This window comes from Haliaeetus leucocephalus, unplaced genomic scaffold (assembly GCF_000737465.1).
Source record: "Haliaeetus leucocephalus isolate CR32 unplaced genomic scaffold, Haliaeetus_leucocephalus-4.0 Scaffold0, whole genome shotgun sequence".
NCBI lineage: Eukaryota > Metazoa > Chordata > Aves > Accipitriformes > Accipitridae > Haliaeetus > Haliaeetus leucocephalus.
The window spans coordinates 16,181,490-16,201,453 of record NW_010972436.1 but is presented as its reverse complement, the minus strand read 5'-3'; the positions used below and the strand labels follow the sequence as shown (position 1 = coordinate 16,201,453).

The window sequence follows — 19,964 nt, the reverse complement described above, 5'->3', positions numbered from 1 at the left end:
TAAACGTCTACAAGAAGCAGGGAAATAAAATGAAAAAAAGTCTTTAAGTTTTCATTTGTTTTTCACCCCCTGAACTATAGATGAGACAAGGAAACAGCAGAAGTCTGATTAAGTTCATTTCATTTTTGAAAAAAAATGCAAGTGATTTCCAGTCAAAAATTAACTACTGTAGCGGTAAAAAGGGAGGAGACTTAACCCCCATCTTGTGCACATGGCCATTTGTAAAAGAAATTACCTTCCTGATTCTGCATTTCTCCTTCTGCACATCTTGACATTGAACTGGCAAGAAAACACCTCTCCCCAGCAAGCCAGAGTCCGAAGGCGAGATCGGTTACTGAGGCAGCCGATGCTTCATGCCCTGGAGAAGCTCTGTGCTCCCTGGGGTGTATGTTTCCTCAGTTAAGTCCCAGTTTAGGTAAGCTGCATCCTAGAGTCTTGCAGAAATAAGAATATATATAAACATATTTTTAAGAGCATAAGACTTGTTATAATGGCTAATACAAGACAGTAGCAATAAAACAACAAGCAGTGTACGCTAGCTAGAAACACAAGGTTCTTGTCTTCAAGATACAGAAAAGCAAACTCCTGTGTGCATTCCCAGCTGAGATGGCGGGACCCCGTCTTTTCTCCCAGAATTATTGAAGCAAGACATTTCTCTACAAGTACACCATGAGCATATCCTGCTCATTTTCCTTTCCCTTGGATTCTTCTACTTCCATCTTCACAGACAGCCCAGAAATACAGGATCAGACTTTTTTAATGGTAATTCTCTGATGTTCATGACACTAAGATTTAAACCAGGATCTGTCTGTGGTGCAGCACAAAACCAAACCTCAGGCCCTGGGATCTGGCCCATATGCTATCAAATGTGTTGGAATTCATCTAAGTGTGTAAATATCAAATATGCTTCCATCTAGTCTTAAGCAAGATAGAGTCATGACTATGTAGGCTCTGAGTATTTTTATTGGAAAGGTAAAATAACTAATTACTCAAAAATATCCCAGATTACTTTTACCTTTACCATGCTACAAAAATCTTTTTTTAAGAACCTGTTGTTTACTGTTATTGATCACCTAGACATTGACCTTTAAAGGGTGAGCTTATATGAGAGAAATTCTAAGGGGTTTTTTTATAAAACAAACCCAAGGAACTTGAAAAAAAGAAGAAAAATCCTTATCTTGAAAATTTTCATTTCCCTTTTCCATTTTCCCCTGCTTCATCCACTGGACTGCAGAGGAGATCACCCCCTTAACAGAAAGAAAAAGCATATGTCAACTTGCCTCACCTACAGAGCCTTCAGGCAAAATGCATCACTTTTTTGGGACTGTCAAGGACTGAATAAATCAGAGATAAGTGGGTTAAAATGTCAGCACCCTCTGGGACCAAAATAAATCTACCACATTTTTTCATCCAAGTGAAATCCTCACTGCAGTACCACCAGCACTTCGTTCATTCATTTAGAAAGACAACATAAAACTCTTAATGATTAATTTTAATTTTTTTAAAAAGAGAAAAAACCGCAAGTTCTTGGCTTTTTTTTTTTTCCCCTCTCCCATTGTAGTAAGTCTGTGGAAGTCATCTTGTGCAAAGGTCAGATAAGCGTGATGTGAAAGATGGTGTTAAAAGGCTTTCAAACTTTGTTTATTCATAGATATAACCCTTTCACCTCTGCTACATCTGTCACCGCTAGGTTAAATATCATCTAACTTACTGGTCACCTGACTTCTTGTTATTAGTACAGGAAAATGCCACAAAAACCACTGAACACTCACAAATCCATTACATAAAAATGCAAGAGAAGAATTGCCTGAGCCCTCCTAATAAAACATAACCTAACATGGAGTAACTAAAGGCACTGAGGGTAGCCTCTGGCTTTAAAAGCATTCGCTAGGCCGTAGATCATTGAAGACAACACCCGGTGACCTCACACAAACACAATGTAAACTCCCAAACTCATTGATGGCATTCCTAGCGCTCTGTCCAAATTTATATTGCCTCTCTGTAAACTGTTTGACATAAGCAGTGAAAGATGGAAACAAAAAAGGGTCTCCTCAGTATGATGAGCATACCACCAAAGGCAGCTGGATGCAAGTGAATTAACTCGTAGCTTGCTTTGATGTTCAAAGAAATCTCAGGCCAAGATGTGTGTTAACAGAATTTTTGTAAGATCCTTGGAAGTATATTTTTCCTTCTGGATAGCCCAAAAATATGCTAGAGTATAAAAATTCCCTGAGTCTTTTTTTAAAGGAGGTGCAGAGAAGAAATGGAAAAAATATACTGGTTTATTATGCATTTATCAGGCAGAATGTTCTTGCTATGTAAGTCAAATCATGCACTCAGAACGGCATGTGGGTGTATGTCTGTGGGTGTATATATGTGTTCCTCCTTTCTCTCCCTTTATGTCATTCCTTCTTTCTCTTCCTTCCCCCTTTTTCCTTCCTTCCTTCCTTTCTCCCTTGTCCTATAAGCACGAAGAATGCGCAAGTGCAAAACCCTCAGTATTTTTGCACTTACTTTCACTAAGCATGTTTCAAACACTGAACAAATGTGTCTGTTTTATACTTCCAAATTATATAAATTAATTGTAAGGCAAAAGCCAAAATGTGAATGCACAGAAACAGAGTAGAAGGAAGCAGCAGAATTATATCAGTTAGAATACTAACTATTTATTTCTTTAAAAAGTTTCAATATTAATATTAAAATAATGAAATATCTTGCTTGGATTATTGTAGATGGAAAGCTCAAAGACTGTTCTTTTTGAAAAGGGATGCTGCAGAAGTTTTGTAGACAATTTATTTTCAACATTTTAGACATTTTGCTCCTGCAATGAGTAAGTGAACAGGGAGGAGATATTACTGGAAAGTTCTCCCTTCTCTTTCTAAGCCATCCTTACTAGCAATAGATACGTTTTTTTCCTGTTCCCAAAAGAAGGAAGAAATCAAAGAGAAATAATGAAGTAGCATCTGAATGTGGCTTTTACTCTGCTACTGGAATGAGGAAGGCACCTTTCTTGGTAGCGGATTGCAAAGTTACATTACAGCTCATTCCTAATAGACTGTGAGATGCTACTATTTGATTATTTCTAGCATAGGCTGCTATCATTACGCACACTACAGGAACAGTTACACTTTGTCATGACTTTGCACAATTCTAACTGAAGCGTCAAAACAAAAACAAAGAACAAAAGGCAACATTGCCTTCCTGTGCAGTAAAACAAAGTAAAGAATCCAGAAGCATCTCATAGCTTAGAGGTTTTCAGAAAAGTTACTGCTTTTGAGCCATGAGAAAATACCTGGGTTGGTGTTTCTGTTTACTGCAGAAGACCACAGCTATAAGAATCTGTAAGGAGCACATCTGGAAAGCACAGATATATCTGTGAGAACAACTGCTACAAAGAGAGGTAAACAGTGTTGCCTTATAATTTGCAGCTGAAATAACAGAAAATTTTCTCTCTGGATTGGGCATGTAGGACACTGAGACTAAATCCCTCTTGCACTTTCATACTGTTGTTTTCTTCCTCTTCACTCCTCGTCTGAAAGCTCAGCCTAACGTCTGAAGTTGATAGGAGTGGCTATGAATGGACCTCGAATAGCCCATGTACTATGGAGTGTGATGCCTTGCTTGCTCCAACCAGCCACTGGCCTCGCTCTGAAGTGGAGCACACCTTGTGTTCCTCTGGGGCTAGATGTCTCAGCAACCCTTTTTGGAGCATTTTCCAGGCTTTCATGTAAGGATTTTCCCTCAGTGGGATCCAGGCTTCAGCAGACAAAGAAAATTAACAACTATATATTTTTTTCCAGCAGCAGTCTAATTTGACTCAAGTAGAACAGCTAATCATTTTGACCCATCACCTTAGGTTTAGAAACCTATGAGTTGCAAAGAGAATCTGGGCAGGTACACCTCCTCTGGTTTGATTTTCAATCCATTGCCTCCTGCTGACATATCACCCACCTACTGCTTCCAGAACCTCTTTTCTTCCAGAAGGACAGAGGATTTGATCCTCTTTCAAATGTCAGCCTTTCGTAAATCTATCCAGTTTATTTTAACTACATTTTCACAGCCTGTATCTCCCTTTCTCCACTCCTCCTAGGAACTCTAGTCATTACCCATTCTTAGTCAGCTATGAAGTGCAAATGGCTAGAACTTCTCCCTGGGCTAGCTCAGGTCCTTTAGCCCTTTCCTTCTTTTGATTGTTATAAACCTATAAGTGCGTTTTCTCCCTCTTGAGAAAAAAAGAAAAGAAAGAGACTGAAAAAAAAGAAGCAACATTCAGTATAATCGAATATTCTTTCATACACTGCAGCCTGTCATGTGAGTAGCTCCTGCCTGCAATTGTCATATAAACAGGTTTTAGAAATAAAATAGAAATTATTTTCAAAATTACTTTGGGATAGAACATTTTCTCAGAAACAGTTGTCAAGAGTCAGGTTTCAAGTACAACAGGATTCTGAGCCATGGGATTGACATTGATTAATTGCATCACCAAGACTGGTTGGCACTTTCAGAGACCTGGAGGGGCACTCAGACAGTGGGGCTTCCTGGGAGGTGCTTAAGCCTAGACTTTGATGTACCTGGTGGCTCCTGAAGGCACTAGCTACTGGCTCTGTAGTGAACCATAGCTTGTATGCATTCCTCTAGCTCTGCTGGAGTAACACTTCTTCCTTTGGCTGCCTTGTCTCTCAGCCCAGCTCCTGGTGCTATGCCCACTCCTAGAGAAATCACTAACATCTTGTATTGGTCCTCTGCCCTCAGTTCTTGCCTTGGCTTGATGCACAGAATAATAGAATCACAGAATAGCTGAGGTTGGAAGGGACCTCTGGAGACCATCTGGTCCAACCCCCTGCTCAAGCAGGTACACCTACAGCCAGTTGTCCAGGACTGTGTCCAGACAGCTTTTGAATATCTCCACAGATGGAGACTCCACAACCTCCCGGGGCAACCTGTGCCAGTGCTCGGTCACCCTCACAGTAAAAAAGTGTTTCCTGATGCTCAGCGAGAACCTTCCGTGTTTCACTTTGTGCCCATTGCCTCTGGTCCTGCTACTGGGCACCACCGAAAAGAGCCCGGCTCCATCCTCCTTGAACCCTCTGTTCAGCTATTTATATACACTAATAAGATTCCCCCCCCGCCTTCTCTTCTCCAGGCTGAACAGCTCTGTCTTTCCTCAGAGCAGAAACACTCCAGCACTTTAACCACCCCCTGCTCCTTTTCTGCCCATCTGCTCTCCAGCTGGGTGGCCCCCTGCACCTCCCCACGCTCTTCCTCCCCAGGTGCAGGAGTTGGCACTTCTTGTGAAACCTCACGAAGCTCCCGGTGCCCCGTTTCTCCAGGCTGTCGGGGTCCCTCTGGGTGGCAGCACCACTCACCGGCGTGCCAGCCGCTCCTCTCGGAAAGGTGTCAAAAAGGGACCTGCGTTGGCCGGGAATCGAACCCGGGTCAACTGCTTGGAAGGCAGCTATGCTCACCACTATACCACCAACGCGCCGGTGTCTGCTTTCCTGTTCCTGAATTCTTTCTCTTCTAGTTTCCCTCTGTTCTTGCTCTAACCACAGGGCTTACTAACTGCTCACCACAAGCACAGAAAAGGACTCCTGAGGGAAATATTCCAGTTTTCTTCACAGCTGCCAAGGATACTAGAAAACTTTTTCTTTTCTCTTCTTTTTCTTTTTTTTTTAGTAATGAAAAAAACCTAAGGTATCCTAGAGTGAAATATTTCCAATGTCCTGATTTGTTTAAAAGAAATTCCAAATAAAAGGACTAAAACCTTCAGAAATGGCACTGCAGATAATAGCACAATTGGAAAAAAGGGCAGCTCGCAGCTCCAGTCTAATGAAACAAGCATCCTCATTTCAACATTTTTAGTAAAAGGAATACTCTTGCCAGCATTAATGTTGACCTATGATGAACTTTTTATTTCATGTTTGAAAGGTTAGGTGGAAAAAAAATTATATGAATGATGTATGTTGTCCTTTCCCTCAGCTACTGTTTTTCTCTTCTCAGTATCATCCAAAGAAACACAAGATCACATGGAAAATGTAGCTGAAAATAAACTGAACAGATTAGCAAAAGGTTGATATTTGAAAGAGGATTATCTGAAACACAAGTTTGAAATTTTGAATCTCAAACTTAAGTACATTTTTATCACATAATGTATGATGAAAGGTTTTCTATTACAACGGATAGAGCCAACAAACTACTTTAGAGGGACAAATTCTCAAAACTCACGTGCTATGAGGATATCCTATGAATAACCCAGGGCATTCTAGGGCATCTGTGATTTCTTTTCTGAGAATGTCCTGTTTACAGACAGACCTGGTTCTTAACATGTGTCATGGTTTAACCCCAGGCGGCAACTAAGCCCCACACAGCCGCTCGCTCACTCTCCCCCAGTGGGATGGAGACAGAATCAGAAGAATAAAAGTTAGAAAACTCATGGGTTTAGATAAAGACAGTTTAATAGGGAAAGCAAAAGCCACATATGCAAGCAAAGTAACCCAAGGAATTCATTCACCGCTTCCCATGGCAGGCAGGTGTTCAGCCACCTCCAGGACAGCAGGGCTCCAACACGCCTGACGGGGACTTGGGAAGGCAAACGCCATCACTCGGAACATGCCCCTTCCTTTTTCTTCCCCCAGCTTTACATGCTGAGCATGACATCGTATGGTCTGGGATATCCCTTGTGTCAGTGGGGGTCAGCTGTCCCGGCTGTGTCCCCCCCCAACTCCTTGTGCTCCCCCAGCCTCCTCGCTGGTGGGGTGGGTGAGAAGCAGAAAAGGCCTTGGCTCTGGGTAAGCACTGCTCAGCAGTAACAAAAACATCTCGGCATTATCAACACTGTTTCCAGCACCAATCCAAAACATAGCCTCATACTAGCTACTATGAAGAAAATTAACTCTATTCCAGCCAAAACCAGTACAACAGGCAGGAATGTATTGCTTTTTCAGCAAGTTTATGGGTGAAAACATTCTGTGCCAGCTCTCAGTTCTGTAATAAAGAGACTTTTAGGTGTCTTTCACTCTCAAGTTCTCAGTCTCAAGCTTACTGCAATGGTTGTTAGAAAAGTTGTGAGACCTAATATTGGTTAGACATCCATTGGTCTCCTGATTCCTGACCCCTACTGTCACTTTGCCTGCATCTGAGGAATGAATAAGTCCATAACAGGTCCCTCAGTCCTGTGCATACTCTGGCCATTTTACCCAGAAACATTTAGTGTTTGTATTGGTGAAATTTTATGCAACCTTAGAGAAAAGTCTACAGAGCACAGCTACATCGTAGTAAGATATCAAGTCTTCTCTCATTTTCTCCTCGCAATTTAAAAAAACAGAAAAAACAGCCAAGATCTTATTTGGAAGGCTCTGCAAATAGGCTGTGAGTGCATACTGTTAAGTGTATTTATAACTAAGACCTAACAGAACAAGCTAAGAGGGCTCTGCTGAACAATGTAGAGTCTATTTTCACTTTATTTGACATGCACTGTACATGTATTGCTTTGCAAACTCACACTTCAGTTATGTGGGGCATACACAGCAAACCATTCCTTTTGGCACCAGATTTTCTGTGCACTTGTGGAACCCTTTTACGTGGGCCCTCAGCCCTTAGCCAGTAGGCTAATGATTTAAGAAGATGATGCCACAGGACACATCAAACTCACTAATCGTAATCACTTCTGAAAAATACATACATTATTGTAATGATTTTCATGCTTTTCTTTTAATCTGTAGACACCATAAATATTTTCTGGTAAAACTGCAAAAGCATGGATAATAAATTTAAGCCTAGCAACAGTTGTTTCCAACATTACTGAAGAGTATGGTTTAACAATCCTCACAAAAGGCTATTCTTTGCATACTTCCCTGCAAAAATATTCCATGGAACGTGAAAGTCTGTGGACTACTGTTTGAAAATCATCACCTTACCGTTTAGGAAATTTGAATAACTTTAGTAAGGAAGACAGTCTGGAGGAAGTGTGTATGTTTTTCTTGCTAAGAATGATATTTCTCTTTCTTCAAGTTGTAGCCTTAACTGTGTCATCTTTGTGATCCCACCCTCCCATATTTTAAGGCAATACAGAGTGAAGAGGATGATTTTAAAACTGTGTGGTAGAACTGGAAAGAGAGATGGGCCCCCTTTGAACTGAGAAAAAGCACTGGCTGAGGATTGCCTGCTCTGAGAAAGCTGGAAGCTGAAGTGGTTGGGCAGAACAGGACAGAGAAGCGGGACAGGCTAAGGGGAGCTTTGTGAAAGGCAGCCACCTGGGTCTCAGTTCATAAAGCTGCTTAAACACCCGCGAGGTTCCTAAAGAATTTAAGCACCCAAAGTTGCAGATAAACTCAGAGGGTCGCATTACCAAAGTCAAAGTAGTCTTATCCTGCTTCAGGAATTCTAGAAACACTTCTGAACATCTGTAGGCACCTGGAAATCTGTTGAAATCTGACCCCAGTGTTCCAGTCCCAAATGCAAAGTCTCCTTCAGTTCAGTAACTCGTCTGTGTTCAGACAATACACACACACTGCCAAATCAGGGGCTCTGCATGAAATTTGTCCTGATTATTTCTTGTTTTCCCTCTCTCTCACACACACACATATGTACACAGATTCCAGTAGCACTTGATGAACAAGCAGGTCAAATTAACCCTTATTACTTCTTATCAGAACAAGATGAGCGTGCAATGGTACCCTTTCCTAATCTGCCTAATCTAGGCAACAAATCTGTTGACTGTGAGTCTACTGCATATAGCAGAGAGGAAATACTTTACTGTGGCATAATTAAAAGGATTCCTACCGCACACGTAATGACACACTCTCTGCTTTCTTATTAAAGGTTTCCTTTGTTTGGAAATTAGTTGCATATGTGACTGGCTTTGCTGCAATATCATCTTCAACTACTTAGTGCATCATCACGCTAACATGTCAATTAACCCTGGTTTCAAAGACTGCTCAGTGCAGGTGCAGCAACACAGCTTTTCTGGCTGAGGACATGCCTTGCTCACTGCTAGTGACCTCTGTTACTGCTGAGGATCTGGGCATGCTACATATACTTTTTGTTTACGGTGCAAGGCCTCAGCTAATTGTGTAATTGAGGTGCTGCAAATCCACAGCCTGTAGAAATCTAGAAGCTATTCAAACATAAACAATAAAACCTAGGTCAAACCAACACTGAATTTGTCCAGTTTTCTGGCAATTATTTCTCCACAGAGTATAGATCTCGGTTTAGTCGGTCTGGAAGGATAATATGCTTATATTGCAGGTCCAATGGATTCCTTAGTCCATGTGAGAGCAAAAGGTTAAAAAGAAGAACATATCCCAAAAGATTTCAGAACACTTTAGTGGTACCATCTGAACAGAAGCTGTCTATTACCCATGACAAGTTTTATGAACTCCTCCAGTAAAGAAACAGCATTAAATCTTCAAAATAAAAGACATCTAAGTTTCAGAAAAGAAAACTGCCTGAAATCTGTTAGGCAGATAGTGGTATAATAATATTACAGACACATGGTCATTTGGAAGCTGTTTGAAAGCTTTATGTACTTAGACCTAATACACAAAAAGAAAAAAAAAAAGTTTTTAGAAGTAATTTACTTAGGATAAGCCAAGTATAAGTTAAATTAAAAAATTAATCAACCTTCATGAGGCTTTTGCTTGAAAATCTTACCTACTTTTCTTCTTAATTCTATTCTTTTTTATATAACCTGATCATCTTAGGTCCTGACTTCAGTTTGCCAAATGCTATTATCCAATCAAATTATTCACATAGTTATATACTTTGTTGCATCAAGGTCAGTCTCCTTGAGTGGTCAGTCCTTAACATACAGTAAAGAGAACATACACATAGATACATGTTTATCTTTATCAAAGAAGATAACAACTAAATTTAGGAATACTTTAAAATGGACTATAAATATAACATTTCAAAATTCTGGACTTTTTGCTGTCCATCAATAAGTCTTGCAAATATTTATTAACATTCATAACACTTGTTAGCTTAGTTGCTTTTTTAATTTCTAACAGTCATAAATTATATTTTCTCTGGTTAACAAATGCCATGATTCTGGATTTAATAGAAAATATTAGTAATTCTATCATTTCTCACAATGATTATGAGTCTTTTTTTATTAACATCTAGAAAAATGATCAACTTTTGAAAAAGAAATTATGTATTCTTTTCTCTACCAATAACTCACAGAAATTTAGTGGCAAGCAACATGATTCTTTCTCTGGTGTATGTAAAATTCATAGTACTATAATTAACAGTAAGCTGTTAACTTGAAAAAATAAAATCAACTTTACTGCGGAATACGATTCTTAGTGCTAAGGAGAGCTCACTGTCCCAGATGCCATGGAGCCCTGACATAGTATAGTATACTATAGTACAGCTAAAATAAAAAACTCACCAGTCAGCTTCTTTCTAGCCATCCCAATGATGAAATCGACTGAAAACCAGGCAACTGTCCCCAAAATAATAAGCAATTGTTTAAAAAAATCTTAAAAAATTCTTAAGCCATTATTGGTTTTATTCTTTAGCTTTTCTTTGAATTATCAGGGGATAGGAAGTTAAGTGAAAACCTGAACTGAGATTTTTTTCATGTATTCACTTGGCTTTAGAAGCTGGGATGCTATGCAGAAATGTGCATGGGCACCTTCAGAGGGTGATTGACCTCAGCCTGGGATAAGTGTCTAAAATAAGCTGGTGAACCACCTTCTGGAGGGACCTTTTTCTTTCTATTGATGTTAAAAATATGAAGTGGATAGCTCAAACTTAAAAGTTTTACCCAAGGTGACATTCATATAACCTAAACATTTTTAAATTCATGATAAATCACAAAATAACAACTGTCATTTTCTCCCAGTCTAAATTGTTCTTATTGGCAGTTATGGTATTTTGAGAATGGGAATGTCATCTGGGAAGACAAAGCTTGAGGTTCATTAATGTACGGATACTGATGATTTTCTGTGCAGGCCAGATACAAGACATTCAACAGTGATTTAGAAGTTTTCAGAATGAACACAATGCATGCCTTAGAAATAATTTAATATTTAGAAATGAGCTACTCAATCAGCAAGAACTTTACTGGCTCTCTATGGTGCCTCAAGGAAACAGAAGTCACTGAACTTGCTCCATTTGACAACACCACAAACAAACATTTTTAAAAATCCAACCCCAAACAAAGAGGGTTATTAAAATATAAGGGTTATTTTTTATTTAAGTTCATGTGGCTGAGTCAAGAGGGCAGCTACACAGCCTTCTGTCACTATTCCAGATGTATTAGCCAGATCTGAAGTCCTTAAGCAGGTAGGCTTCAGACACTTTCACCCTTAAACTTGTACCCCATTTCCATAACAATGTCTGTTCTATATGATCAGATTTATAGATACAGTAACAGAGAAGAGTAGTAAAAGGACCTCTTTATTTCTACAGACTGAAAATGTAGAAGTCATGTACATAGTTCAGCATCATATATGATTAAAGAAGCCCAAAGATTCAGTAGGGTAGTTTTCCTTTTTTTTACCCTCCAGCACACTCCTCTTCTTCATTCCCATTCCTCCTTTCTTCAGACTGCTTTCTTGGCACGTTTATAAGCTAGGCAAGGGACACCTACAGCCTCCACCTAATGTCAGAAGACATCACTGGAAAATTTACAGTGAAGACTGAATACAAAGACCTGACTGAGAATGGGAATTTATTTTTTTAGTAGCAGAAGGATTCAGACTCCATAGACAAAGATTCAGATTTATTTTGTCAATTTATTTTATCCCTTTCTCTCTTACTATCTCTTGTAGGGGAAAATTTCTGCTTTTGTTTTAGACTAGGTTATCCTGATTGATTTTGGCCACAGAAATAATTCATCTTTTCATTTATCCTTGCTATATAATGCTGGACATGTGTACAGTGATCTGGAGTCTAAGATTCTGCTTTACTCCCTCTCCATCTTTCTGGAAGTTGAAAGGGAATAGTAGGGAATTACTGAGTAAGTTCTGCCTCTTCAGGGAAATATGCACATGGAAATATGTATAACATAGTACTTGCATTTAGTTGTGTAGGGATTTCTTTTTTCCCATCACCTTCTGAAAAGGTTGGCATATTTCATTTTTTACGGTCAGTCCAAAAGATTACGTTTTCCAGAACCCTGTCAAATGAATATGATTGATGCACCAGTGGAAAATAAATATGGGGGAAATTACTCTGGAGAATTTATGCATTAAATAAACTAACATTCTCTATCCCAGAGGCCTACAGACAAATGAGCAATTAAGCCACTTGATTCTTGCACTTCAGTGTAGAAATTGACTTCTATGGCAATGGGGTGCACTAATTAAGGTGATTGTGAGTATTTCTCTTTGCAAAATGACTTTTGTTCTGAGGTTTAACATGTGCATTAGATCATATAACCCATTCCTGGTGAGGACCATCAGTTTTAGTCATTTTGCTGGGGAAGCTTTCTGGAAAAAAATTTGGTTTCAAAATACATATTCATTTTTGAGGGAAAATATTTTATTGTTTCAAATTCTTGCTGCAATTCAGGAAAGCCTCTCTTACAGTTCTGTCTTAACACTGTTAGTTAGGACAGACTAAGACTGAATTTATAAACATAAGTGCACAACAATAATTTTATGACTCATAATTCATGCCTTTTATTGTCTCAGTGTCAATTTCTGTGCAAGTTTATTTGGAATTAAAGTTTTTCAGCTGTCAATACACTGTATACCGATAATTACATTATTTTAATCAAAACTTTCTCTAGACACTCTTGTATAGTTCTTAAATTGGAATTTTATTGTCTAAAAATTAAATTACATTACAAGTTATACCAACATTCCATTGGATCAACTGTAAATGCTTTTTAGAACAGATTTAGGTACATTGGATACATTTTCTTATCTTTCTTTTGTTATGATTTGGTCTAGAATTTTATTATTTTGATACCTAATCCTCCAGCTACTGTGATTCACCAAGTTATCAGACATCAGATGAGCTGTAGAATTGTTTGTTTGTTCTTCATGCACTGGCCATGATCTGCAAAAGCAAATTGCACCACGGAGTATAATTCATATTCACTGCAAATCAAGTTGACCTGCAGTTGTTTTGGCTAAAGGCAGATATACAGAGTTTCCACAGATCAGATGTTATACAGTAGATGTAAGTCACCATTATCTAATTTTGTATTTGTAACTTCTAACTCTGCTTATGCATAAGAAGGGGAGAACACCATACATGTTAGCCAAGAATTTATTGTTAGCCCTACTAAAACCTAGCTAAAATACAAAAAAGTTATTATTAGTGCAGTTAAAATGATATTAACATTCACCAAATTCATCAAATATTCAACATTCTTCTAGTCCAAATACTCTAGTTAATAGAAATCAAATGTCATTAATAATACCATTACAAATTGTTACATAAAACTTCCTATTTTCTACACTTTTTCTCTGGGTATGCTGTTTTCCACTGCAGCTCTCTATCCTAAGGCCAACAGAGCCAATCTTCCTGAGAGACAACAAGGCAGCTACAGTGAGTCAATAGGATCCCTGAGGAGAGTGATGTTGATGATGGGATTCTCCCTTTGCATGGAGCAGTATGTTGCTAATGGTTTTTCACCTTCCCCTAGGCTTCAGGTGGGGATATTTTTATACGTTTTTATAGATTACACATTTTCATACCTTGATCTTTCTTCACATTGCACCTGAGTTTAGTAATTATGGTATGTTTTACTTACCTCAGATCCTTATTCTTTATTCTCTTTGCTACCCCTAAACCAGTTTTTCTTAGCTCCCATGTTTGCACTTCTTTAACTGACCATTGTGGAGTTTTTGTACCCCAGGGGTCTCCAGTGTCATTCTGTGCCCTGTCTTTTACCACTCTGTACTCCTCCACACTGCATCCTAGGTTCTCATTGCCATCACACCACACTTGTATTGCTCTAACACTGCATCATTATGCTGGAGCCACATATTTCATTCTGCAAAGAAAAACTACTTGTTAAAACTACCTATAGAAAAATTACAGTTACATCACATGATATTATTCAAAGTTAAGCACAAGTTAAACAAATTGGAAATAGACATCTGGTCATTAGAAAGATGTTGCAGTTTAACAAGGAGGAAAAACACGCAAAACAGGCCAAGGCAAGTTCAGACAAGGTCTGGCAAGTCATGATACCAGATTTTCCTTTTCCTTAATTGCTCTATCATATCCAGCCTAGTGCCTCTAAAAACTTCTGCTATCTTTATGTCTCCACACAATAAAATATGAAGGAAATACATGGGTCTCATGACTGTGTAAGCTAAAGATGTGCAATACATTCTCACACTGATGCCTTTTATCAGGGTCTCTTGACTTTCAAGCATACCGAGTCTTACAAACGCCCCAGAGGAAAGGATTATTTTCTACAGAGTCCTACTAGTAGTGGAAAGATTTTAATCAGATAACATATCACATGACTAATAATGCTAAGGACAGTATTATGAAAGCCTTTATGCCTTGCATGTCAAGGTAATGACTATTAAAATAAAACAGATGCTTCAGCCATGTCTCTCTGAAGACTCCCCCCTTGCCATGCTTATTTTGGCAGGGTGTACTATCTGAGAGCTGTGTAGACCTTTCTTTCTTTTCTTTGCTGTTTGACATTCAGTGTAGGATCTGCAGTTCTGTTCATGAATGCCAAGCCAACAAATTCTCCTGACTTTTCATGCTATAGTAGGTTTTCTTTGCCTAAAATTTCCATCTTAAGGACTGGTATGTCTCATATTTAGGATTATTTCTTACAAAGATTCAGAAGCACTGCCTGATTCCTCTGTAAGTTGTCAACAGAAAGTAAAATGTCTTTATAGTACATCATTTTTCTGTCCCGCATTGTACAGGCTGTTTGGTTTTAACCAACGTGATGTAGTTTTAACTCCCTCCCCACATTTTTTTCACTCTGTCTCCATTTCATATCACCTACTGTAGTTTTGCCAAATACGCCATAGTGAGCAAGTTGGTCATATGGAAGGAACAGTTAACACAGGCTTAGATGAAATATCAAGTGGGCAAGCACGTTATGCTAACACAGACATTCCCTTTTTTAACCCCTGAATCCATATGTGCACCTGTTTCAGGATAAATCCCTTTGTTTCCATTGGGTTCCTGTTGTGTTTGGCACAGTCTGGAGAAGTGCAATGGAAGGGCACTGTGCTAATTTTTCAGAGATGCCTAGCATGCACCTATTCCTCTGAAGTTAGGGGGAGCTGCAGGTGCCCAACACATTCTGAAAATCATGCTTTAGTAGGAAACCTTATCCTCTCTCCTAGAAAGACTATTTGTTTTAAAAATCAGATAGAGACCTGTCTCATCTGACCTTTGCTTTGATGAATTCCTTCACCCTTGTGGAAACAAAAGGAAGCCTAATGAAAGAAACTTCGTTTATTTAATGTCTTAGAGATAAACCACCAAAAAAAAAAAAAAAAAGAATGTAAGGGAAATAAATGTCTACCACTCAAACCCTGGATAAAAGTGAAACTTCTACAAAGCAAATAATTCTGAAGAAAGAGGTTTTTCAAGAACATTAGACTGAAGCAGCTTTGCTGCAATGATTTCCCTAACACACCTGAAATGCTCTTCTGACATATTCAAGCTTTGCTCCTAAAACCTGAAGAAATATAAAAGAAAACATGAGAAACAGTAAGAATGACAGAATAAAATGAAAAGAAAACATATGAAATGAAGTGAAATAAAATAAAATGCAATAATCAAAGAACAAAATAGAGAAGAGAAAGCAATGGAACAAATTCATTCCCACTGGGACTGCAGCTAACTGAATAGGTTTAAACCAGAGGACATACTTGTCTTCTTGTCATTATATTTTGAATGTTTCTCACTTTATTCCTTCATTTCTTTTTGAAGCCAAAAGAGAAAAAAGAAAAATCAAGAAGGAAAACAGATAGTACCATTCATGAGTAAAATTTCTAAATGTAACTAAGATTCTAGTCATAAAAAGTAGCTGATTATTAAGATCTCACTGAAACTACTGACACTGGTCTTCAGAGAAAGCAAAGACTCTCTGTATTTTGTATTCTGGGCAGAGGCAGGAGTGGTGCCTGGTTTCGCTGAAATAGTCTCACTCAGAAGCAACATGCTTTTCATATCTAGTACTAAGCTTGTTATGAAAAACAGGGTAACCTACTGCTGGCTACAAATTCTGTGCCAAACATAGTACTTGTTACTCATCTGGCACTGGTCGTCCAGTTAGTGCACACACTTGGGGAGTGCTCTGGCCACTGTCTATTCAATACAAAAGAGGTAAGGACCACAGTGCCCAGGAGATGAAATAGTGCTTCCATCGCTAGTCTAATTTAAACTGCATGAAAGTATATGGCATGAAAGCCCAGCTTCACAAGAAAGCTTGAGAAAGATGTAGTGTTAGGCTTCTTACAATCTAGAGTTTTCCTGTGACATGGGAGCTACAGATTCCAGACCCCTTCATAATCAGAACATTCTTAGAACAATTATTTTATTTCCCTGATAGGAACTGTGATTATTAAAACATTATTAAAAAAGAAAAAAAATAGGCCTGAAGAAGACACTTTATCACAGACCCTGATTCTCAGAAGGACTTTAACCTTGCAGATCTTTGCCAGAAGAGCACAAGCAGTCAATAAGGCTTCTGAAGGATGTCAAGGACAACTTCTTGATATGGGTACTGGGTGGGCCAACCAGGGGTGGTACAGAGGTGGATCTGCTATTCAGTAACAAAGAAGAGCTAACTAGTGATGTGATGCACAGTGGTAGCCTTGGCTGTAGTGACAGTGGTGTTCCAAATCCTGAGGGTGATGAAGAAGGAGCATAGTGGACTGCAACCCTAGACTTCAGGCAAGCAGTCTTCAGTTTATTCAGGGACAGGTTGGTGGGATCCTCAGGGAGACAGCACTGAAAGGCAAAGGAGCTCAGGAAAACTGACAGGTCTTTGAGGACAGCATCCTCCAAGCATAAGAACAGTCTATCCTGATAGTCAGGAAAACAGATATATCAGGTCAACAGCTTGACTAAGCAGGAAATTTGTGATGGAACTCAAATGCAAAGAGGCAACATACAGGAAGAGGAAGCAGGGATAAGCTGTAAAGAAGTAATCTAGAAACAATTCCTGGGTATGTATGGGTGGTGTTAGGAAACCCAAAGCTCAAATGCAGCTGAAGCTTGTGCAGACATCACGAGAAACAAGAAACTACAATTAAGTTCCTATTAAAAAGTTGGACAAGGGAAATGGGTGCACTGATTTAGAAACAGTAGACACAGATAAGGCTGAGGTACTCAGTATCTTCTTTGTCCTAGTCTTCCCTAACAAGGTCTCCCACGCCTCTGTGCTTAGAGGTGAGGCTCGAGGAGGAAAGCTACAAAGAATAAATGAGGACTTGACTAACCTGATCTCCTTCTATGACAAGGTGACCTGCTTAGTGGATGAGGGCAAGGCTGTGGATGTTGTCTACCTAGACTTTAGTAAAGCCTTTGACACCATTTCCCACATCATTCTCCTGGAGAAACTGGCTGCTCATGGCATGGATGGGCATATGCTTTGCTGGGTAAAAAACTGGCTGGATGGCTGAGCCCAAAGAGTGGTGATGAATGGATTTAAATTCAGTTGGCAGCCGGTCACAGGTGACGTTCCTCAAGGCTCAGTATTGGAGCCAGTTCTGTTTAATATCTTTATTAATGATCTGGACAAGTGTATGGAGTGCACCCTCAGTAAGTTTGCAGATGACACCAAGATGGATGGGAGTGTTGATCTGCCTGAGGGTAAGAAGGCTTTACAGAGGGATCTGGACAGGCTGGATCGGTGGACTGAGGCCAATTGTATGAGATTCAACAAGGCTAAAGGCCAGGTCCTGCACTTTGGTCACAACAACCCCATGCAATGCTACAGGCTTGGGGAAGAGTGGCTGGAAAGCTACCTGGCAGAAAAGGACCTGGAGGTGTTGGTCGACAGTTGGCTAAGTATGAGCTGGCAGTGTGCCCAGGTGGCCAAGAAGGCCAATAGCATCCTGGCTTGTATCAGAACCAGTGTGGCCAGCAGGACTAGGGAAGCGATCGTCCCCTGTACTCAGCACTGTTGAGGCTGCACCTCAAATACTGTGTTCAGTTTTGGGCCCCTCACTGCAGGAAGACATTGAGGTGCTGGAGCGTGTCCAGAGAAGGGCAAAAAAGTTAGTGAGGGGTCTAGAGCACAAGTCTTACAAGGAGCAGCTGAGGGAACTGGGGTTGTTTAGTCTGGAGAAAAGGAGGCTGAGGGGAGACCTTATCGCTCTCTACAACTACCTGAAAGGAGATTGTAGCGAGGTGAGTGTCGGTCTCTTCTGCCAAGTAACAAGCAATAGGATGAGAGGAAATGGCCTCAAGTTGTGCCAGGAGAGGTTTAGATTGGATATTAGGAAAAAATTCTTCACCAAAAGGGTTGTCAGACATTGGAACAGGCTGCCCAAGGAAGTGGTTGAGTCACCATCCCTGGAGGTATTTAAAAGACATGTAGATGCGGTGTTTAGGGACATCGTTTAGTGGTGGACATGGCAGTGTTAGGTGAACAGTTGGACTCGATGATCTTAAAGGTCCTTTCCAACCTAAATGATTCTATGATTCTAGGATAGAGTCAAAGACTTCTTGGAGAACTCAACCATATACGGAACCTGCCAGGATGCATCCAAGGACGCTGGAAGAACTGACTGATGTGCAAGGCTGTTCTCTAACATCTTTGAAAGGCTGTGCAGAACACAGGAGGTTGTCTTTTGTTGCTCCCTTTTGAAAAAAAAGGCAAAAAGGACAATCTGAAGAACTACAGACTGGTCATCCTTACTTCAGTCCCTGGAAAAATTGGGGAGCAAGTCCTCTTAGAGCACATTTCCAGGAACATGAGGAAGAAGACAGTGATCAGGAACACTCAGCTTGGCAGCTATACTGGTTACTGAGGTTAAATCATGCCTGACCAACCATCCCACAAAATCTCCCCACAATATTCTTGTACTGAAAGCTGGATTTTACAGTTGGGTGGGTGAACAACAGGATGCATAAAAAAATGATTAGACAGTGAGGCTCAGAGGGCAGTGGTTAATGGAGGTTGGTAACAAGTGGAGTATTACAGGGGTCTATCCTTAGATCTGTTCTTAGCATCTTTAAGTGGAAGATGGCAAGTGAGTGTGCTCTGTATAGAGTTCTGATAGGCTCTGTATAGAATTCACAGTTTGGGTTGGGTGGAACAAGTGAGTGCACTCTGACCTGAGTTGCAGGTGACACACAACTGGGGGACAAGGTAATACACTCAAGAGCAGGGCTGCCATCCAGAAGGACCTGGGCAGGCTGGAGGAATGGGCCAACAGGAACCTTATGAAATCCAGCCAGGACCAATGCCCAGTCCAGCACGGGGAAGGGAGGAGTCCCTTGCAGTGGTACAGGAGTGGGCTGGGGTGGCCAGCGAGCAGGTCTGTGGGAAGGGCCCTTGGTCCTGGTGGGAACAACAAGGGCTGACAGTGTCCTGGGCTGTGTGAACAGGTCATGGTCAGGAGACAGAGGAAAGGGATCATCCCATCTGCTCAGCACTCATTAGACCACATCAAGATATTACATCCAGTTTTAGCCCCCCAGTACAGGAAAGACATTAACAAACTGGAGTAAATTCAGCAAAGGCCACAGAGGTGGTTGGGGCTGAAGCATTTACCCTATGCAAAGCAGCTGAGGGAGCTGGGACTGCTCTGACTGAAGAAGGGAGGTTTGGGGGAGAAGGGACTTCAGACCCAAAAGCAGCCTTTCCCCAGTACCTAGGGGAGGTCTATGAGAAGGTGGGGTTGGCCTACAGTGCTGTATGATGGGAGCTCGAGACAATAGGTGGAAATTGAAATAAGGGAGCTCAGTCTGGATACAGGGAAACCCTTTTCCCCAGGAAAATTATTGAACAGAGAAACAGGTTGCCCAGTAAGGCTCTGCAATCTCTATCCTTGGGAGTTTTCAAA

At 40.2% G+C, this 19,964-nt stretch overlaps 1 long non-coding RNA gene and 1 other non-coding gene across 2 annotated transcripts; one reads left to right on the top strand and one right to left on the bottom strand.

Moving 5' to 3' along the window:
• The first annotated feature begins 2,390 nt into the window (after nucleotides 1-2,390).
• Nucleotides 2,391-19,639, top strand: LOC104842849. The gene is made up of 3 exons (XR_775499.1): nucleotides 2,391-2,401; nucleotides 19,002-19,005; nucleotides 19,552-19,639. It is a non-coding gene; the product is annotated as an uncharacterized LOC104842849 (long non-coding RNA).
• TRNAG-UCC lies at nucleotides 5,411-5,482 on the bottom strand. The gene has a single exon. It is a non-coding gene; the product is annotated as a tRNA-Gly (tRNA).
• Nucleotides 19,640-19,964: the final 325 nt, after the last annotated feature.